This window comes from Myotis lucifugus, unplaced genomic scaffold (assembly GCF_000147115.1).
Source record: "Myotis lucifugus unplaced genomic scaffold, Myoluc2.0 scaffold_42, whole genome shotgun sequence".
Lineage (NCBI taxonomy): Eukaryota > Metazoa > Chordata > Mammalia > Chiroptera > Vespertilionidae > Myotis > Myotis lucifugus.
Window position 1 is genome coordinate 508,990 of NW_005871090.1, and position 23,561 is coordinate 532,550.

Below are 23,561 nucleotides of genomic sequence, written 5' to 3' on the forward strand. Positions count from 1 at the left end.
CGGGACTAGCAGAATGCCTACAACTGCTAAATTCACTGTAGATGTCTACTATTCAAAGGGATTTTAGATACAATTGATTCCAACTCAGTCTGGTTTACTTGTTCATTTTTCTTGATAATTGAAATGGTGAGAGGACTTGGTAATCCTTGAGACCGGGTGGGGATCTGTACCTCAACAGATTCAAAATATTAAGGTAAACCATCTGACTGACACTTTTATTTTTGAAGTAAAAAATTATTAGTATCAACTAGTGTTCAAATCTAATACAAAGTAAGCTTATTGCAGTTGACTGCTTTTATCCACTTTACACAACTTGGCAAAGAGGGCCAACGACTAGCTTAGATGCATCTGTAAATCTTTCTCCCAGGAAAGCCAGGTGTGCACTGGGGACCAGTGTCACCAAGATGATGTCCATTGCCCTTCATTATGAGCTGGTGAGAGACATCTCTCCCTGAATCTGCTAGAGTGTCTCCAAAGATTTGCGGTTTCTAAGGCAGTTTCCTAGGCTCTGGAAAACTATAGGATAACTAAAAAATACTACGTGACTTCCAGTTACTCAGTGCAGGTCATTTTAGAGTGAAAATACAATCACTGCTTGAGCATCTCTACTGCTATCAGATAAGCAGAAACATATTAGAGGAAAATGTGCTCTTTTGGTAAAGCAAAATGTGATTTGATGAACTGTAAGTTTGTCATCATGGAATCATTTTTTTTTTAATTTCTTGTGATGATTTTCTTTGATTATTAATCCTTCACAACTCGCTCACATTTGGAAAATACTGATTATTTGCTCTTCAAAAGGCATTTGCTTTTTTTCCAGGTTCCTCTGAAAATGAGGTAAAGCTAGAGCAAAAAAATCATGAATAAGTATTAAATACATCTAGCTAAGCTTTCAACTTTCTTAAGTGCTATTTTACTAGGATTTTAAACAAAAAATGTAAACTTCATAAAGTAAATATGTCCCTTTATAACAACACTGGAGGCCCAGTGCACGAAATTTGTGCACTCGGGGGTCAGTGGGGTTCCCTCAGCCTGACCTGCACCCCTTCACAGTCCAGGAGCCTCGGGGGATGTCCAACTGACGGCTTAAGATGGCAGTCAGACATCCTTAGCACTGCTGCGGAGGTGGGAGAGGCTGGCTCAGGGCTTCTGGCTGAGCGGCACTTCCCCTGTGGGAGTGCACTGACCACCAGGGGGCAGCTCCTACATTGAGTGTATGCCCTCCGGTGGTCAGAGCGCATCATAGCAACTGGTCGTTCCACTATTAAGTAAATTTGCATATTAGCCTTTTATTATATAGGATATGAAACCAGAAAGCCAAGTAGTATTTCAAGTGGACTACAGCCATTTATTTTTTTATTTCCAAGTCCTATAAGATTCAGTTTTTTGGAGCCATGGCCATTAAAATATTCAAGGCCTCATATATAAGCATTGAAGGTTTGTTTTTACAAGTTTTACATGGATAGCAGTGACAAATGACAGCTGACAGCAAATGGGAGGAACAAGAATTAGAGAAAACACAACCTCAGCTTCTTAAAGTGTTATAGCAAAAGGACCACTTATGTGAAGGGACATAAGTGGGTTCAGCATCGTATGACAACTCTCACGATGGCCTGAAGGATCAGATAAATATGAAATGATGTTCCACTGATTAGCTTAAAGAGGGCAGAGAGGTGGGTGAGCGCTCACTAGGTCAGAAAAAAGATACTACCCATGGTTTTAAAATTATATATTATCTAGTCAATAAATGAATAAATGTGATCAGTGCAACTGTATTTAAGTATTATTTTATTATTTCTGCGTTACTGGGGTATTTTTTTGAAGTAGCCCAAAATTTTGGAAACTGCAGAATATAGCTTGCATTATAGCCTCTAATTGTATTCCCATGCCACTTCTAAATTTTTTTTAATCTCACATTGCTTGACTTGGAAGTTACTTAAATGCAAATACATTTTGTTTCTAAGCGATGCCTGTTATAAAATCTTTTACATAGAGATTTTTCTATTGCAGAGAACAGAAACAGCAGTACTTTCTAAGCACATGCAACCCAAATGTCTCTAACTCAACTGGTGTCCTGACTTTCCTTTTATATCCATAGTAAAGGGCTGAAGACCCCCGCTCCTGGCTACTCAGGGCCTTCCCAGTCCTTCCCAGAATTCCTGGGTGCTTACAATCTTGGTGATTAGTCATATCCTCAGTGCCTTTTTACCTCTGTGTTCCAAGTTCTAGTTTGTTTCTCTTCCTAAACCCATTATATCATCGTGTCCCAGGAACAAGGACATTGGGTGGTAGCAACACACACCAGGACACGTTCAGATGAAATGTCTGAGATTATGCTGAATAAAATCATTAGTCAGCCCTGCCAAAGTGTGTCTTATTTTCTGTCGTCTTTTGCCCCACTCCCCCAGCAAGAGGTACGTTCCTGTTTCTTTTCTTTTTTAATCTCTCTCCCAGAGTCCTTTTCCAATTTACCCTTTTCATCTTTCCCGTATGCCACTTTTCAAATATTAAAAACAAAACAACTCTCCCTTCCAAGCCAAAGACAAAAGATGGAAAATTCTAGTCCCTTGTCATGCTGAGCAGTTTGGCTCCTTTTTTACCTCAAATTCTCCCATCCAGATTCCTGAGACCTCCTTCCCTTTTGTATAACTTTGAAGGGCAAAATTTAAAAGAACTGTATCTTTAAGAATGCTGCTGTCCTAGAGAACAGTGATCACTGTAAGAACTTAGTGATGGATGTGGTCTGTATTTGTGCTGCCCATTACCAGTGTGGCTGTTCAGCACTTGAAATGTGGCTAGTGGGACTGAGGCATTGAGTTCTTCATTTTGTTTAATTTCAATTGACACTTCCCTGTGCCTGGTGGCTATCTAATTGGACAGCACAGTTCTAGACAATAATCTCAAGCTACTGTACAACCAGATTTGTAAATACTATCCTCCCACTCCCACCCCCACCAAAGAAACAGTTTTCAGTTCACTTAGTTGAACTGAAATTTCAACTGCAATTCCATCAGTCATTTCTTAGTGGCAGCTGGACCAGAGATTTTTATGTTTTATAGATGATTCACCTGGGCCATCACTGGCCCCACCGTCCCCACATCATAGATCCCATCTTGGGCCACCCCTTTTTCTCACCCATGGCACTTTAATGCATCTGAGCAAGCTGCCCAGATGGAGTACCTTTTTCTGGTAGATACTGACTTTTAGCTCCTCCCACCCACCACCCCCTCTCCAACATGGACATAAATGGGCCAGTAGATGTATACAACTGCCACCAGGAAAACAGCAACAGTTATGGCAGTTGTCAAAGCCAGGATCAAAGTGCAGGATCAGTACACACCTAAAGCCAGGCTAGTGGACAGGCTGAATTTCCAAGGTGGTTTTGAAATCTCAGAGCAGTTTGGCTCCATGTGGTGAAGCTCCAAAAGGCCCCAGCAGCCTACACACTCAGGCTGCTCATCAGTGAAGCAAGGAATTCTCAGACATAATCTGCAAAAGACGAAAAACACAACCCTCAGAGAAAGTATTTTGACTTAAAGATGTATTTAACTCTGCAGTGAGGACAGCAGCATGATGATCGAGTTAGTTCTAAGCGCGTTGGAGGAAGAGAGTTTGAATATAGTCAGGAAAGGAGAGCAAACAAGTATGATCAACTGGATCCCAAACTGGTCACTGCTCTAAGGGGCCAGCAAGTTGTAACCTCTGGGGTTATCTCTTCTACCAGATACAAATCCCATGCATCACTATAGAACAAAAAACGCTGCAGCTTATCTACCTGACTTCAAAGAAGCTGGGACAAACAATGGTAAATAGTAAGCCAAATAGGTGTATTCTCATAGCAAGAAGTCATTCTTGGGCTGGTCTCTAGATAGTACTCTTGTATAACATTGAAAGAAAATACAGACAGCTGCCTGTCTTGTTTCTAAGTTTGGGGTAACTTAAACTGAATTGTATTGACAGGGTCAGGATATTAGGCTCAAAGAGTAGAAAGTGGAGTTGTAGCACATTACTTGTATTTCCAGAGAAGGATACTTACATAGTCATCATAATGGTAATAATCATGATAATAATGATTGTCTTTCAACTTTTAGAATCAACCTAAAAGTTGGCAAAGCATTTAATTATTTTTGTCAAAAGAGAATGAAGAAGTTATTAATTTTGTGTAAAGTAAGGGTGCAGACAGATGTTGGACAATATGAGGGATTAGAGACTGGAGGAAAAAGCAGAGGGTTGATTTTCTCAGTGGGAGGTAATGTTGATACAGTTGATGGTGCATGAAATAGAGGCTTTTGTTTATTATTCAGACAGAAAAATTGCCAATTACAAAACCAACAAGGGAATGCCAGAGAAGAAGTACATTTACGAATGCACTATGTGCATCCTCTTCCTGAAAGAATGGTGTTTATCGTCATGTTTTCTGTAGCATTAAACAAACATTTTGCATGTAATAGAAATTACGGAAGATTTCCCAGCCAATGTGGCTCACTTGGTTGAGCATTATCTAATACACCAAGAGGTTGCTGGTTTGATTCCTGGTCAGGGCACATGCTTGGGTTTCGGGCTTGATCCCCAGTAGGAATTGTGCAGGAGGCAGCCAATTGATGTTTTTCATTTATGTTTCTCTCTCTCTTCCTCTCCTTTCCCCTCTCTTTCTTAAAAAAAAATCAATAAAAACATATTTTACAAAAAGAAATCACGTAAGATTTAGTTAAAAATGAGCAAAAAGGGAATTGAAAAGCATACTAAATTATCCAAAAGGATGAACAATGGATGCATGTTCCTCCTCTCTCAGTCCTCCTCTCCCAGGGCCACTGTTGGCATCCTGGTTGTAGTGGGCATTGTGTGTGGGTACATGATAAGAACAGAAGTCTGAGTAGGCAGACGCCTCATCATATAGAGCAGCAGTTCTCAAAGTGTGCTCCCTAAGCCAGCATCACTTGGAACTTTATTAGAAATGCAAATTCTCAGAGATGGATCAGCTCTGCAGATGGGCCCAGCAAGATGTTGAATAAGCCCTTCAAAGAACTCCTATGCACACTCAAGTGTGAGAATCAGTGGTGTAGAACCAGAACAAGGAGTTTAGATCTTTCTGATTTTTATGGGAAGCGACTTCCCAACCGGGACTGACATGATCTAATTTACATCTGGAGGCACTTGTGTTGGCAGCTGTGTGGAGAACCATTTCTGGGGGTATGGGTCAAGTGCATGCAGAAGTGAGAGTGTGGTTGGAGACACCAGAAAGTTAAAGAAGGTGAGCTGGAGTCATATTCCTTCCTCTTACTGACTCTAGCTCCATAGACAACTTTCTTAACATCTCAGTGCTAGAAAAGAGCAGATGTTAAAGTGGGTGGGTATGAGAGTATTTTTTCACCTAAGGATTATCGGATTTCTCATTCATTTGCCTTTGGTTACCTTTCTTATCATCATAGCCATGTGACTCTTCCTCACTCAATATGAAAAGCTGTGACTAGGCACCTGGGTACTTAATCAGTTGGTCTGAGTGCTGAAACAATCCAAAGTTGCAAGAGGTAGCATCAACCAGGGTTTAGCAAAAGCACTCAGGCCAGCCTTTAAACCAACAGTACTGACAATGTTATCAATACTCTCAAACCCCGAAAGCCTAGAGTTGATTGTCATCCAAGAATTAGGCAGTTAAAGAATGGTCTGTATCATTTTGAAAGTTCCAGAAAGTAAGTTGATTTGAAACTAAAAGACTTTGTTTGCAGCCTTGACCCTGACATTTGCAAATTATGACCTTGAGCTAGTCCTTTCACCTGTCTGAGAGAGCATCCTTCTCACCTCAAATAAGGACAATATGTCTGTGCCAGAGGCTCCCAGTAGGAGTGTATGAGGCACCCAGTGAGGATACCTCTTCAGAGCAAATATTTCATCACAGTTGAGACCATGTCTGTTCTGTAAAATGTTCAGTCAATATCTCACCACTGTTGAAAACCTATTATCAGTCAACTCTTAGCACTAATAATCATAATCCTAAAATTTCTGCCAGTAAAAGCCTTTTAATTTCTCCCAATTTTCATCCCATGCCTTAACTCAGAGTGAGGGGCAGATTAATAGATGTCCAGGATAACCTGGGTTCTTGCTACAAAGCTTCCTAGAGCACATTTTCTCCTTTACTTCTTAGAAGAGTGATTTCAAATCAGCCCTCCATCACCATCAGCCCCTCTGAGGGTGAGCTGGAGAAAGAAGAGCCTCTGCCCTTGATGCAAAGAAAGCTGTGCCTTGATTGGAGAAGTGGAAACATGTGTTAGATGATACATGCACCATAGGGTGCTAAGTAGAGTAGATTCATCTTGGAGATGACTTCAGCCTTCTGCATGGCTATACAACTCCTGGAAAGGGAATTTATGGACATCCTCATGTCTCAGAAGTTTCTGCTTTACTCACATAAGGGAAGCTCTGAAAAGGCTTCTTTCTGTATCTGTTGATTCTCAGTTGCCTTTAGCTTCAAATAATTCATATGCCAAAGTGGCATACTTTGGGTGGTATAGTCTAATCCCCTTCAGTGGTTCAAGACAGAAACCATTTATGTGGGTCAGAAATCTGAGCTGGATTCATCTGGGCTCAAGTGTTTGCTGGGCTGACTGGAGGCTGAGTTAGGATAGCCTTAGCAGGATGGTCTCATCTCCACCCCAACTTGTCTGTCATCCTCCTGCAAGCAGGCTGGGTTTATTCTCTTCGGTAAGCCCAAGCTACTGCTGCATTCTGTAGGCCAAAGCAAGTCACAAAGCCAGCCAGGCTCAAGGAGTAGGGGCATATACTCCACTTCTTGGTGGGAGGAGCTGCAAAGTCACATTGCAAGGGTTATAGGTACAGAAGGGATGGAGGATTGTGGCCCTCTTTGCAATCAATCACAGTTGTCTTAGGCTCTTTTTATGTCATTGATCATCTCATGTTGAAAAGGCTTAGAACAAGGGTCAATATACTTTTTTGTAAAAGACCAATCTTTGTGAGCTACATAGTCTCTTTCTCATACACTTAACTTTATCTCTGTAGCACAAAAGCAGCCACAGAACATAGACAATCCATAAATGAATGAAGGGGCTGTATTCTAGTAAAAATTTCAAAAACAGGTGCCAATTGGATTTGACCTACAGGCCATAGTTTGCACACATCTACCTTAAAAGACAAATAATGTTACACAAAAATGACTAACAAATTAGTTTTGATGGTGATGATGATACTTTCAGAGTCAGGTAATTACTTCTACTTCATCACTTTCTCTTACAAATGTATGATTGTATTTTTAGTTCAGTCATCCTCCTTTTTTTCCCTTTCTTTACAATTGTATCAGCTTTTGCTGCATAAGCCATCACTCTTGTCTTTCTTTTCTTTTCTAAGATGCTCCACTTCAATGTGTCTCTGCTTATCTTCTCATTTTGATGTTTTTGCCCTCTGTGAAGTTTCTTTGAGTTTGTTTTCCTCATTTCTCCACAAGGGTAGAAGATAACTCTATTCCTTGGAGGAACAGAAGCATTTCACCCATGAAATAGTGTCTGAGTCAGTCTTATAGAAAACTCTAATACTTGAGACTGATGCTATTCAAGGGCACAGGAAAGACTGCTTATTCATGGCGAGACGTGAGGTGCATCCACTAGGCCACTAGAGAAGGAAATCAGGGGTGGCTTTAGGTTCCGAAGAAGCTTGAGGGAACAAAACAATACAACACAAAGCAGAAATAAGGTGTGCATATAATGAGTCAGTAAATCAAATTAAAATATAAGGAACTAGCTAAGGAGCAATATAAGTCTCTGAAATATTACTGTGCTATACTAAAGAATTGAGTTAGAATTCAATGGCTAACATGACAGTGCTGGTTCCCTATGGCTTCTTTTCAACCTGAAGAGTAAATAGGAAAATGCTCAACATTAACTCCTTCAAGCCATGTCTGTGGCTGCAGGTGCACAGGAGCACAGTGGTTGGGGCATCCTTTTACTTAGGGTTGCTGGAGTGCAGCCTGGCCGATCTCAGGCTCATGGTGAAGAGACCCAAAGGACATCCTGGCTTCGTCTGTCTACACATTTTCTTTGGGAATGTACTCTGCTGATGCATGTGGTCTAGCCAGTAAATTAATAGAATTCATTCAAGTGTGAAAAAATGAGCAGTCCAATGCCATATGCAGCATATTTTAAAGTGAATCACTTTTGCAGTCCCTTCTGGAGTAATAAAATTGCATTTCTTCAACCTCAACTTCATGGGAGTGAATTCCCTCTTCCTAAAAATTATGAGGAAATATTTTTTGTTGTTACTGGTTTGGGTTGTTTTTAGAGAGGGTGCTTTGTAGCGCTTACAATAGAAATATCTGCCACTATGAGCACGACTAGGTGCTGTGCAAATGGTTTCTGTGCAAATGCCATACAAATATTGTTTCTTTAAAGCCTCATATGAACTCTATTGTTAGGTACATCTTCTTAGCCTTATCTTTCAGATTGCAAAATCAGGACTTAAAATGGTTGAATCCGTGGCTGGTCACAGGCTAAGCAGAAAGATTCGTACTAGGCAGCCTGCAGTGGTTCTCAGTGTGGTCCCGACCAGCAGCATCAGCAGAACGTGAGACCTTGTTAGACATGCAGTTATCAGGCCCCGCCCCAGCCCCACTGAAGGGAAACTCTGGCGGTGGGCTCCAGCAGTCCCTGTGTTTAGGGCCTCTGTGTGATTCTGATGATACAGCTTGAGAACCATTAGGCATAGAGCAAGGTAAGGAGTTTTAGGCTTCCTGAGAAGGAAAAATAACTAAATCCATTTCAAGTTTTTAAATCTCCCCCAAACAGGCAATACAGATAACAGGGGGAAAGAACTGATCAATAAGAGACTTTTCTTTTTCCAGCGGAGTCAAACATACTAGATCAGTGATGGCGAACCTTTTGAGCTCGGCGTGTCAGCATTTTGAAAAACCCTAACTTAACTCTGGTGCCATGTCACATATAGAAATTTTTTGATATTTGCAACCATAGTAAAACAAAGACTTATATTTTTGATATTTATTTTATATATTTAAATGCCATTTAACAAAGAAAAATCAACCAAAAAAATGAGTTCGCGTGTCACCTCTGACATGCATGTCATAGGTTCGCCATCACTGTACTAGATTTTAAAGAGATCTTTACTTATGCTTAATGTGCCAGGCACAGTGCTAAGCACTTAACATCAATAATCCCTTTAAATCCTCAGGTGATTGCAAGGATTAAATGAGATAATTTCCACATTATACAGATGAGGAAAGAGAAGTTTAAATCAGTTAAGGAATTGCCAACTCTCCAAGATATAGTAATCAGTGGAGCCAGGCTCCAGAACTGATATAGTGATAAAGAGAACACACAGGACGAATCACAGCTATTACGCGATTATGACTCAGAATGGCTACCATGTCCAAATGATGGCGTTCAGGTCACAGGACCCAAAAAATATGGTACCTTGGCATATTGCATATTATACGCTGAAGGTGACTAAGAAAACAGCAAAAGCAGGAAGGTCATGCTGACCTTCCCCATACCCTTCTTCCCTGAATCAGGTCATAAAACCCTCATTTGAGAGATGCCCTCCCATACCTAGAGGAAAAAGCATCCTTCGCTCTGAAGACAAAAGCACCCATGAAGAATCTGAACAAATAGTTCTTGCAAAGTCTCCCTTTGTTTACCGCACTTACCTCATACTCCTTGCCCTGTCATATTTCTTCACTGTCCACTCTTCATCAAATGTCGCATAAAATACTCAGGTCTAACTGTTTCTTTAGTCTTTCTTTCCTTAGGAGGGCTTCCGTGTTAAGAAAAACTTTTAATAAGTTTGTTTTGTTTTGTTTTTTGCTAATCTGTGTTTGTCGGTTTAATTTTTAGACCCAACCAGAGACCCTAAGAGGGTCAAGGAAAAAATTTTCCTCCCCTACACAAAGAAACTTTTTTTTGAAAATATATAGGATGTGGAAAATATACCTATATATAATTTTAATATTTTTTCTAGAGTTTAGTAATGGAAGCAAGAGCTGTTTAAAGACCTGGTTAGATCTTTTAGTCACTCACTTGCTTTATCTGTTTTAGACCATAATTATTATGCTATTACATTCAGGTGTTCTTAATTTGATTGTCTTAGTGAAATGAGGATGGAAAAAATTTATTTTTCACCTATTTTTCCATAAGTATCCATAAGCAAATAAGTGTCCCTAAGAACACTAAGACCTCTACTTTTTGATAAATAAAAATCAGCCTTTAAGGATAGAAACATATTAACCAGTACTTTTTTAGTCTCTATTTTTAAAAGAATAAGTAAAATGTACTATGTGAAAGGAACATAATATTCTTTCAGTCAATAGAAAAATATATAAAATATTCTCAGCAGGGAAGCCTGTTTTTTTAATGCTTAATATTGATTCTGATAAATTAATAAGAAGCACATGGTTTTTGAACCGCTTGCTCTGAACACCATAAATAGTAAGAAATTGCTCTGAAATGGTGCCTTGTCCAAAACATGGAATGAGGTGCATGGCCTGAGCCAGTATAGTTGCCAAGGTATCGAGGATGACATACTCTTTCTACTAGAGCGTTGCCCTAAGGACTGTCTTGCTGGCATCTCCACTGCTCTTCTGCTGTGAGTTTTCTTCTCTCAAGTACCTAAAAGGGCAAGTGGTCCTCTAAACTTTGGGAGATATAAAAAGGAGCCTCATTTTTGCTCACCAAAGTCAAGTTGCCAGGATATTGTTTGCAAATAAAGAAAGGGTTTTTGTGCTAAGTGGTATTTAGAGTAAAATCTATTCCAGAGAGCTCTTTCTGGAAGTGTTTGAAATACACATAGTTGGTTAAGGGCACAGGTTTGGGGTTAAGCCAAAATTGGTTTAGTTTTGTCTTTGCTACTCAAGAGATGGAATCCTGAACCAGTCTTAAATGAAACACAATTTTTCTTGTCTGAAAAATTGTAGTGATAATACCTACCTTGCAGGGCCATTGTGAGGGATAAGTGAAGTGGATTTTTTTTTCTGGATTAAACCTTCGGTGGCTTCCTATCTCTTTTCAAGTCCCCCCCCCCCCCTTACAAGTCCCTACATGACCTTTCACTTCACTTCCCTATGAGTGTTCCCTGAAAATACCGGACACATTCCAACCTCAGAGCCTTTGCACTTGCAGTTCCTCCCTGGACTGCTTTCCCCCATATACCCTCAGTTCTCATGGTTCATTGCCTCACCTCATCCGGTTCTGCTCAAAGTCACTTCATCCAAGAGGCCTTCATGATCATCTCACTTAAAAAAAATGTGTGTACACATATCCACCCACATATTATCCTTACCTTTTTAGATGTTCATATTCACATTGATCAATTTATGATGTATTACTTGTTTTCTGTTGCTTGTCAAAATCCTTTTCTAGAATATAAGACATGAGAGTCAAGACTTTGTTTTTATTTACTGCTATATCCCTAGCAAGATATTCATTTATCTCTCAATAGGTACAGTGATCTAGCAAGTCCTTAGTTCTATATCTTGGACTCAAATTTATTGTTATTTAAATGGTCCCTAATCTCTAAGGAATTTGAAGGGTACTGAGGAACTGGACCTGGAGGTCCTTTTTGGTGATCTGAAGAAGGGTTAGCAGCCATGGAGGTGTGGCACTTAAATCTTCCAAGAGAAACCTGCCACTAGAGTATGGTTAGTGGACTGCCTCCAGCCACAGCTTCTTCAGCACCTGGAAAGTGAGCACCATGGCAGAGCTATTGGAGCTGATACTTCCCTGCCCCACATGAGGCTCCTCTGGTGAACAGGCCTTGCTCTGGGGCATCCATCTCCACCTGGTGGAGATGTACTGCAGCCTGAGACCCTTCCTACCTGATCCTGCTTCCTCCCTGCTCTCCTTTCACAGGTTTTAGTCCTGCCTGATGCTTTGAAGGCTCTCCTTCCTCCTCCTGCTTTCTCTCCCCTTTCTCTTTCCAGGCATATCCCCTGATGAATCTCTTGCACTTCCAAGTCTGTCTCAATGTCTGATCCGCACCACTCCATCCCAGCCCCTTGTAGGGTGGTCACATGCTAAGTCTTTGGGACTGCAATTTTCTGAGGCCAACCCTGCACTCACTGCAAAATTTTCTAGAAGGCAGCAGTGGTTCTTGTATTTTGCTCTACTTTGCTTAGACACAATAAAAAGGGATAGAGCCAAAATTGGCCCCAAGAGCCAGTGGGAATGGTATATCTTTGAGGTCTAAATGTAAGCTATATAAGAAGACAAAGTAGGAAGGGAATGACATATCACACAGCTAGTGTGAAGAAAAGCATTTTTAAATGCTGAATTATTTAAATGGAAATGCATATATCCAAGGAAAAGTCCATGGAAGTCATTGTGATTCCTTTCTTTTTAGCAACTCTATTCAACATGGTCTGTCATCTCCATGTAGCAATAGGTTAAAACATTCTTTTCTTGACCTGCCTCTTCAATTACTGTATGTCTTCTGTGTCACCATATGTCTAATCACATGCTCAATGCAATTTAATATTCTGGAATGAATTGTGCTTCTATTAGTAGTGCTTTACTGGCAAGAAGGACTTACCAGCTTTGCCATGTTTCAAACACATTTGCAAAGCACATCTCCTGCTGTCCTTGAATTTGGAGGGGAGGGGATGTTAAAGAAAATGCTATTTATGACACTTGTTTAAAAATGGTAAGGCTGGATCTAGGAGACTGCTACAGTGGGGTTTTGCAGAAGGGGAGAGAAGTTGAGCTCAACTCGAAATACAACCAGGAAAGGGGACTTATAGCTAAGGAGTGATGGGGGTCAATGGATGGAAAATTACTAAGAGGAAACATCAAGGCTAAGGGGAGATTTTGGCTAAACCAGCCTAACAGTTTTTTGCTGAAGGCAGATTAAATCTCACCTGGGAGATGGTGAAGGTTGAAGAACCCGATCAGATATCAGGGGTGATCAGATATTGAGGATGGGGGATTCTGGCTAAAACAACTTTGCAGGATTCTTGCTATTATTTGGCATTGATTGCAAAGACAGACACTGAACCTCAAAAGTTGAGGCCTAATTGGGAAGAATATTCGGAAAAGCCTGATTCAAGTTTGCTCAAGCAGAGAATTGTTGGGGTGGTGTGAGGAAGGAAAGGGGAAGGAGGTGACATATATTTTTAATATTTGTTACAAAGACATTTCTTTTTCTCCCTGGCTCTGAGTACGCTAATCTTCTTTAATTTCCCCTTATTTTAGTTGCTAAGGCAACTCTTTTCACTAACATGAGTTTTCCTGTCCAAGAAAGTTACTTTGAGTGACCACGAACTCCTAATGGCATGTTTGGTTGACTGTGTTCTTCTTTCTTCAAGCTGAGAGGTAGTTGCCAAATATCTTAGGAATAATTTCTTCAAGTGCTTATGGCAAGTATCAGGGAGCCTGTCCCAAAGTTCTGCTACAACACAGGAGTCCGCTCAGAATCTGAGCAGCTAGGGCTGGCCTCAGAATGTCCTGATGGGAGAGGGACAAAGAGACAGGCACTAGTTTGGCATCTCACACTGGCAGACTTTAAAAGTTAAGTCCCAATGATTTAAGGTCTTTATCTGGAAGTAAAAGAGAAAGTGGGAATTCATAACTATTGATGACCATAAAGTAGGCCATTGGAAGCATAAAGTTTGACTCTCTCAGGTGGCTCGTCCTCGAACTTCCTTCCTCCCCCAAATCCAAAGCCTCGTTGAGCTGACCACATTCCCACACAGCCAAGGATGTGTCAGAGAAGTTGTTAATAAGAAGCACCATCAGGCCCACTTTCAGTTGCTTTTAAAATAAAGCCTGAAAAATCGGGAAAGCTGATGTGCTTTTCTCTTGTTGCTGCTTTTCAGTACTCTTCCAAGCCAGGCCTCTTGGAAAGTTAATATTCTGTATTTCTGAGCTGAGAATAGAATGAAATGAGTGGATTTAAACATTCCACTTGATACCAGAATAAGGGTTCACTGTATCTCACAGTCATGGCTGAAATGAGAGCTTTAAATGCTCCTGGTTGGTGATTGAGAGCAGACATTGTCATTTTTGTTTCTCTGGCATTTAGAACTCAAGATGAACAGTGGGCCTAGCACCTGTAAAACTTGTGGAATGACTCACTTGATTGTCTCCTCACCCTCAGAGAGCGATCTGCCATGTCAGGGAGGTTCAGGGCAGAGTGGGCAACTCAGAGATTACCTCCTGGGGTCACTGCTGCCTGCCATGCCCAGGCTCACCATGCCCATGAAGAAGGAAGAGGCTAAGCTGTTCTGATGGCTCCCCGGTGCCTGATATACAGACAGGCCAGCCTGGGCAGAGAAGAATAGGCACCACCAGACCTCCCCAAACTTTCAGCGAGTCTAATGCAGCAGTAATTTATAATCTCTGGGTCTCCCTTATGCATAGACTCTCCAATTTGCATTCTGGATCAGAAGTAATCAGTGTACAGTGGCACCAATGCTCATCACAAACATCCATGTACCAGAAATGTTCTTTCTGTTGCAGTGTCCATGTGGCTCTGCCACTTATTATGTGTCCTCTTGGGTGACTCGGTCACCTCAGTTAAGGTCAGTTTCCTCATCTGTAAGGTAGGGATGGTGGTATTTTTCTCATTTGTTTCTGGGATGATTAATCATGATCAATACTAGCAACATTCCTCATAATTACTATTACTGTGTTATTATATTAATAAGTAATAGTTTCTTGGGTTCATATTATGCATCAAGCACTCTCATGCCCAGAGGTAACCTGTGAGATAGGTATTATTGTTGATGTTGTTATTCCTGCTTTTGGAATGAAGAAATAAGCTCAAATAAGCTGGTCAGTAACCAGTCACATCTGGATCAGGTCTGCCTGACCCTGAAACTATTGGAGAACACCCAATAGTTTCTGGGGTTTATGAAATGGTTTTTGTGCTTATTTATAAGTGTTTCTTCCACAGCCCACAGGGAGCTGTAATGCAGAAATATGTATTATTAGATAAAATAAATGGCACAAGGATATAGACTGAAAGGAGAAAAAAATATGAAAGCACATCAAATTACGGGCAAGATGAACAGGCAGCCCCTCTGTGGGTAGCAAGAATGTCCCATAAGTGGAAATAAATGAGCTGCAGATTGGCCACTTGTGATCCTAGTAGCAAAGCAGTATAGGCACGAGAAACAGTTTTGGGATTTGCAGTGTCTGTTAGGTTGCAAGGAAAGCGACAGATCAGGAAAAACACTTTTTCTTAGCCCTAAGATCTGAGAAAAAATTCTGACAGAGTGTATGAGGTAGTGAAAAACACCACTCCTAACAACCCAGTAACTAAGACAGTCTGCGCATTGGAGGGAATCCTCCAGAAATGTGGCAATTAGAGCTAAAACATCCCGAAGCCCTTCTAATCCTAGTGATGGTTACTGGCATCCAGTGACAAGAACAGCAAAGCCTCCTTCAGACGTGACGGCCAAGCAGCTACTAGGCCCACTGCCTCACAATGTCACTGTGTCATTTATGGTCTCAGAGCAGGTGTGACTCAAATGTGCGCTTCAGTGTAGAGCACAATCCCAGCTCTGCCCCATCAGCTACACAGTACTGGGTGAGGCCTTCATTTCCATGCCTCAATGGCCTTCTCTGTGAAATGGGAAGAATAATAGTACCCCCCTCACAGGGGTGTTGGGAGGTTGGTAAGTTAATGTGTACAGAGTGCTCAGAGCCCTGCCTGGCACTTAGTAAACACTGTGCCCGTTGGCTGGTAACAGCTGTGGTTCAGAAGCAGACCTTTGGCATTGCTCTTCGGGAAGCTAGATCTAGAACTAGAATCCCTTGTGGGTTCTGGTTGAGCATTATACGGGGGGGAGGGTGTATATTAAATTGGGTTTACAGCTTGACCCAATAGGGACCTCTGTTCAAAGAATCAAAGGCAAAGGAAAGGGATGCAAAAGTTGCAAATGCTTCTGTGTTGTGTGACAAGTTTCTTCACAAGGTAAATAGCGAATAACGAGGGTCCAGGATACCAAGGTCATGGCCACGGCCATGGCCAGTGCCCTTCTGCTCTCCTTCAGAAGGACAGCTGAGAAGCCCTGTGTCAGTCATCTCACGGGGTCTGTAAATAGAAGGGAGATTGACAAATGGAATGAACATTCTGGATCCTCCCAAGGGGAAACCATACCCATGAGGGGAAAAGCAACTTCAGGACCTGCGCCCATCTGTTACAGCAGTCCATAAATCATCCTGACGGCAGAGTGTCATCACCAAGGGCTTTAGTTTTAACTTGAAAAAAATGTTGCTATTCGGACTGGAAAGTTTGTGTGCAGAATCCAAAAGGATTTGCTAAACAGAGTTTAGCCAATTCCTCTGGAATGAAGAGCTGAAATAAATAGGCAACGAGGCACCTCTTGGGCTGTTAGCTTCCAGGATCTGATGGAAGCAGGAGCTCTGGGATCTGCAGGTTAACTCTCTCCCAGACACCACCTGCCTGCCCAGTCCTAGGGCCACACCAAACAAGTCTGGTTTGGTGGGAGTGGTTTATAATGTTACTGAGACTTGATAAAACCCCTGGGGCCTTTTCCTAACTGAGACTTCACTTGTCTCTCTCCAACCTTCACAAGATCCTTTTCTCTTCCACTCAATTCTTATCAAACCAGGAAATGAGCCCCATGTTTACCCAGAGATGGGGCCTGCCAAAGCAGTGTTCATTTACTGACAATCCCAAAATCCGTTGGTGATAGGCGAAGGGGAACCGGATCTGTCAAGGTTGACAGAGTAGAACAGACACAGGCTTTGGTGTCAGAGAAACCTGTTTGAATCCCAGGTCTGTTCCTTATCAACTATGGCTTTAAAGAATTTACTCTCCTTCAAAAAAATTTTTAATCCCTAAAACTGCCTTGTCCAATACAGTAATGACTAACCACATGTGACTATTAAAGTGAAATGAATGAAAATTAAAAATGTACCCCATCTGTTGCACTAGGCACACTTCAAGTGCATCATCAGCCCCATGGGGCTCTCATAGCTACCATGTTGGGCTGCACCCATCTGGCATAGTTACATCATCCTGAAAAATCTACTGGACGGTGCTGATCTGGTCCAAAATCTTGCAGGGCTGCCATGAGATTTAGTGTTTGTGAAATGCCTGGCACAATAGCCCTCAAATAATAATTGGGATGTTTTCTCGTAACTATTCAACTTCCTCAGCATTGACCTTGTCCCCGGTACTAAGGCCTGTTGTGATAATTTTGATAGCTTGTGAGGTTGGCATCAGTTTTCCTAGTTTAAAATGGGAAAAAGGAAGCTTGGTGAGGTTCTCCAGCAGATGCCTGGTGAGGAGGCTGGCATTCGAGCCCAGAAACTATAAACCACAAGGTCTGGACCTGGTGTCCCTTGGAGGATCCTATTTCTCAGAAAGCAAGAATGTTGTGATGGACTGTGAAAATCCTCATGCATTTCACTCCCGTCTACATCCTGATCTACTCATGCAGTCACAAACACAAAGGAGCCTCTCAACAGCTAGCATTTAAACAAAGTGCAGTTAATGCGTTTACTAGCTAGTCCAAAATCCCTGTCCCTAGCTGGTTGTTAGGCTTGGCTATCCCCTGTTTGATGATGCTGTAGAAAAATACAGTCATTCACAATGAATGTGGGTGACGGTGGTAGAGAAAGGTAAGAAATAACCACAAATCAAAAAAATAAAATCAATTACCTATCATCTAGAAACCCCACCCAAACACTTTCCTTGTCTTCTATCAGCATATTCTGCTTGCCAGGTTCTCTGCCATTCCTTATAACAAGAAACGGGACTCAATTTTATTTAACCAAGTGTCTTTTAAAGTTGAAATAAAGGGGGAAAATGTAGTCTGTCATTTTGAAAGGAGCTTGGATCTTTGAAAGATAGATTGTGATGTTGAAGAGTGTTGAAGTAGCACATGTTAGGGCAGGTGTCTCAGGAAGCCCATAGCGGCCCAGGCCCCTCAGCACAGGGACCCTGGAGGCACAAGTACCTTCTAGCTACAGCGATTCCAGCAAAAGTGAGTTTTCTAGTCTCTCTCAAACAAAATGCTCCCCTGACCCCCAACTTGTCTATAGTTTCACCAAAGGAGCACCTGTCCCTTTCATCTCCTTTGTCCCAGTGGCCTGAGAAAAGGTAGGTTGGGCTGGATGCGTGAACTAGATAGACCGTAAGCTCTAAAGTGTGACTGTGATAAATTTTCACTGAGTCATCTGAGAACTGAAATTCTGAGCCCCCTGGAAGAAGTTCCTTACCAGAGGGTTCTATTACCATTTGTTCATGGAAAACACAGATTTGCAAAGGAGAAGGAGCCCAGCTCGCTTTTATGCTCTCCCTTGTCCTGCCAAGTCTGGAAGAAGATTTCCAGACAAGGGGACTTATTGCCTCAGCATGGTCACTGGGCCACAGCCCAAGTTGTGGTCGGTAGGTATCTGTGTGAAATTTAAAACTGCTGTTAGGTAAAGAAAAACACTCAAAAAGAATAGAGACTCTGTGTCTTTACTCACCAGAGAGTCAGGTCCTTCTGTTTGTTAGTGGGGGTGGAGGGAAACCTAAACAGGTTGTGTTTCAGCTCCTTGCAGCTGATTGGCACATACCCTCAGATTTGCTCTCTGATTTTCATGGGTAGTTTGAACACATTTGGTCTGAGAATCTTCCAGTCACAGTTGAAAAGCTCATGGTGGGCTTTGTTGGAAACCTTGCACTTAGAATTGCTCAGAACTTCTTAAAGGTCTCACTGGGGAATTTCTATTCTGGCAATTGCCCCTCCTAACATCTGATCTGTTTTCTCTATGAACTATATGGGCACCTGGTAATAGTATCTTTTCCCTTTTTGCTTTTGTTGCTAGAAAACCTAGAGCTGAATTGACATCCTATTTTCACTGTGTGGGGCCTTATGACAAGCATTTCTGAAAGCTTCTTTTACCCTTTCCTTACTTTGCTATTTTGCCTTATTTTTCATCTCCTTGCCCAGAGTTCTTATCCCATGTCAAAAATTACTTCTTTTTAATGTATTCAAACAGTGTTCCTGGTCCAGTAGGGATTCCCAGGAGGTGCCTCAGAGCCATACCCAACCTCTAAGATGAACTTATATGAATTTGAAACTGGTGCACCTTCCTCCCAGAAGAGAACCTCAACAAATTGTTTTTGTATTTGTGTACCTGTGCTTGCCAGCCCTCCAATGACTGACCCTGATGGGTTCTGGGCCTGGTACAACCCCATGGACTTGAGTAACTTCTTGCTTATGTTTTACATACTGGCCTCTTATGAATTTTTTTTAAAAAAATAACTTCATTTCTCAGTGCATGAATTTAGTTTCAGTGTGCCTTTGACGGGCTAGGTGCTTGGAACACAAATGTGTACCAGAAAGTTTCAAGGACTGTGCCCCTTAAGGAGGTTATACTCTGGTGTGTGAGTCAAGTGATACATCAGTAAACAAAGAAATAAAATAATTAAAGACTGTGTTCAGTACAAGGAAGGACATAATCAGGTTACTATAATAGAGAATAAGATGAGAGACCTATTAAGGAGGTCAAAGAAAGCTCTTTTGAGGGGGGATACTTGAGGCAAGACCAATAGGGTGAAGAGGAGCCAGCTAATGCTAATGGCACTGGGAAGAGAATTCTGGACTGGCAGAACTGCAAGTGCAAAAGCCTTGAGGCTAGAAAGAACTTGAGACGTTCAAGGAGAAGGGCTCTGGTGATTGTAGTGAACAAAGATCAGAAAGCAGAATGAGATAAGGTCTCTAGCAGCTATATCATAAAGGACCTTTCAGGCCATGGAAAGGAGTTGGGGTTTTATCTAAATATGAGGGGAATTATTTGCATGGTTTTAATGAACTGACTAAAAGTTTAAAGAATCAATATGGCTGCTGTGGAAAGAGTATACATAGTAAGATCAATACATGGGAGAGAGAATGATAGTTTGCACCAAGGTGGTAGTGATGGTAGAGATGGAATAAAATACATATGAAAACTACTGTGGAAGTAGACTTGTTACTGGAAGTGTAAAGGAAGGATGAAAGAAGTGAAGGATGATTTAGTTTCAATCAATGGGTAGATACTAGTGATATGTATTAAGCTAAGAAAGTCTTGTGATAGAGAGGCTTGGAGAGAGAGTGGGGAATAAATAATTCAGTTATGAACATATTAATTTTGAAACATCTGGATAGAGATGTCATATAGAGAGTTAGCTGTCTGAATTTTGAACTTGGAGAGGACTTGGTTTCTATTATAAATTTGGGAGTCATCAACAAATCCCATGAGGTCAAATGAAAGTAGAAGCACAGTAGAAATGAGAATTCCCAGAACCAAATCCTAGGGAACATATAGCAGTTGGGTAGAGAAGGAAAGGAGATTAAAGGAGTGGAACACAATCAGGATGACAAGATTGGAGTGTTTCAAGAAGAAGGGAATAGTCAACCGCTTAGAGATCAAATGAGGTAAGAAAAGTGTGTATTGCATTTGGCTTTGAGAAAGTCATGGTGAACTTGGCCAGAGAAGTTTTACAGGAAATGGAAGACAGATGGAACTGGTCAAAGATGGTATAGAAGAGAGGTAATGGAAACAGGGGATATAGACACATTTTTTCAAGATCTTATGCCCTAACATGGATTGGAGACATGAGGTAGTAAATGAAGGATGAAGTGGGAACAGCTAGAACATATTTGTGTGCTGTCAGAAATTATCTAATAGAAAAAAAATGATGTGTGTTGGGTGGTGATAAAGGACTGACATTTTTTTGTGGGTGAAAGAGGATGGAATCTGGAAGAGGATTGAACCTGGAGCAGAAGTGGAAGGATTAACTTTTGTTGTCAGAAAGCATGCTTCATTAGGAAGGAAGAAGGAGAAAAGTTCTCATCTGATGGGTTTCCTTTACTCAGTAAACCATAGTAATTAGCTGCAGTGAATTAGTCCTTTCAAAGAGTGAGGAACCTTTTCAGAAAGAGTTAAAAGTAGAAAGTCATTGTTGACTATCCATTTGAAGCTTGTAATATTGAATTTCTTTTCCAAATTATTATTTTATTTTTTAATTATAGCTGACATTCAAAATTATATTAGTTTCAGGTGTACAGCACAGTGCTCAGGCATTTATATAACTTACGAAGTAATCTCCGTGGTAAATCTAGTACTCCCTTGACACCATACATAGTCATTACAATATTATTGACTATATTCCCTATGCTGTAATCTTGAATTTAAGCTAAATCCAGACAATCCAGTTTTTTTATTTTCTTTATCACGTTCAGTGATAAAATATGGATAGGATAGACTCTTAGTTTTTTGGCCAAGAAAACAGAAAATGAAGCAGAGGAGTTGAGGGTATTTGTGAGGAAGTGATTGTACTATTGGATCATGGAAATAAACTAGACAGGGACAGAAGTAAAAAGAGAGGTCTGATGGTAAGAGATTGGCAGGGTTAATGAATAGGAAGTATCAAAGAAGTCAGATAATGGAGAATGAGGACTGTCAAGCGACAGGCTGGAAGGATCATATGATATGGTCCAAGAGTGGGATGTTAGGAATCAAAATTGCAAGGTGGTGTTGATATGCTCTGTGGGTATTGAGTTACTGAAAGAGGTCTACGGCCATACCACCCTGAACGCGCCCGATCTCGTCTGATCTCGGAAGCTAAGCAGGGTCGGGCCTGGTTAGTACTTGGATGGGAGTTACTGAGAGAGGAAGAAAGGAAAAGATCATTATTCATTATTTCAGTTAAAGTGGCCAAGAAACTGAAAGTTCTACCTCAAAATAAGTTGGGAACCCATTCTTGTTCATTGTATATATTTCATGGATCATCTCAAGTCGCAATTTGGAATTGGATAGGGTACACATAAATTAATAATGATGGTAGCTGATACATTGTGATCTTACTTTGTAAATACCAATTCAGGATATACTTTCAAACATTGGGCACTGTTAGAATAGTGCATGGGAAGCATCCTAAAATGTGTTAATTCTCATAGTTCAATCAGTTGATAGTTCTCATTTCTTAACCAGCAATGATATAAGACTCCCTATGGCCTTTTGGGTTAATATTAATAGCTTTTACATGGTGGTCAGAACCCTCCTGATCTAGTATTTATGTGCCCAGACTCATCCCCTGACACTCCCTTGATATGTTCTAAAAACACCAACTCCTTAGAAGTCCCCAGTGTCAGGACAAGCCTGCATGTCTTTACAAAGGCTGCTCCCTCAGCATGGCCTCCTGCTTTACCTGGACTACCTCTACTCATTCTCTAAGACCTACCTAAAGGGTCAACTTCTGGGTCAAGCCTTGCCTAAGAAATTGAGCCATCCAAAAGAGCTACTGTGTGGATCAAAAAACATCACATATTGGCAATTTCATACTGTTAGTAATTTGCTATCCCTTGCTGAATTGTAACTGTGTATTAAGTACATTTACCATCTCATTGAATTCCCATAACAAGCCTGAAAGGCAGGTGTAAATACTTCCATTTATTGGACAAGGATTCTGAGATTTAGAAAGGGTCTTTCTAGAAGAAAGTAAATGAAATAAATGTCAGAAATGGGTTTGGATTCCAAAGACCAAGGGCATACCATGCCCCTTCCTTTATCTTATTCATTGCTATGACTGCAGTGCCTAGCTGTGCCTGGTACAGAAATATGTATGATAATTCTTCATCTGTCAGAAAACCACCCAAACAAATGGGAAGGCTGGCTTTGTTTATGGCTTACAAGACTCTAAATTCTGTCACTGTATGATAGCCCATAGCCTTGACATTGGATTTACCTTGAGGCATGTTGCTGCTTCCCTGGAATTTAGAAAGATATGTTTTAACAGGTGAAGCTACGAGTCTGACTGCCTTTAAAAATCTTAATCCTATAAGTACTCTCTGTTTCAAGACACTGCCTTGATCTGTGTTTGCCAGACAGGTGCCTTATTGCTGGAGTTGTAATAATTTAGGACAAGTTTTTTACTTATTTTTTTTATTTTTTAATATGTTTTTATTGCTTTAGGGAGAGAGGAAAGGAGGAGAGAGAGAAAAACATCAATGATAGAAACATAGATTGGCTGCCTCCTACATTCCCCCTCACTGGGGATAGGGCCTGCAGCCTGGGCATGTGCCCTCACCAGAAATCGAACTGGAGACCTCTCTGTTCATGGGACAGCACTCAACCAACTGAGCCACACCAGCCATGGCAAGGACAAGTTTTTTTAGATTATGAGAAAACTGTGAATTTGTTGACACATGGTTGCCAATTCTTGGTGTAATCCAGGCAGAAGTCAAAAGGGCATCTGGGTTCACTACCTGAACACCCTTTTTCTCTCATTGACAAAGAATTTTCCTGTTCTTGAATACAATGGTGATTTCCTGCCAAAGACCAGGAGACCTTTGGCAAGTACAACATCGCTGCTCTGGGACCCTTGCATTTGGCTAGCATTCTTTCTTGATTCAAATTTTGATTCTGTAGTATTCACCAGAATTTCTGATGTCAAAGTCCATAGCAGTGGTTTTCAAACGTTATTGTGCATCAAAAATCACCTGCAGGACTTGTTGGAACAGATTTCTTAGCCCCACTCCAAAGACTGATTCGGTCCCTCTGAGCTGAAGTCCTAGATTCTACCATTCACTCGAGCTCCCAGGTGATGTT

General features: G+C 41.1%; 1 protein-coding gene across 3 annotated transcripts in view; it reads left to right on the forward strand.

Moving 5' to 3' along the window:
- The window catches only part of PLCB4 (phospholipase C beta 4), a 226,939-nt gene that overhangs the window by 89,966 nt on the left and 113,412 nt on the right, over positions 1-23,561 (forward strand). The gene's annotated exons all lie outside the window — the stretch shown is intronic.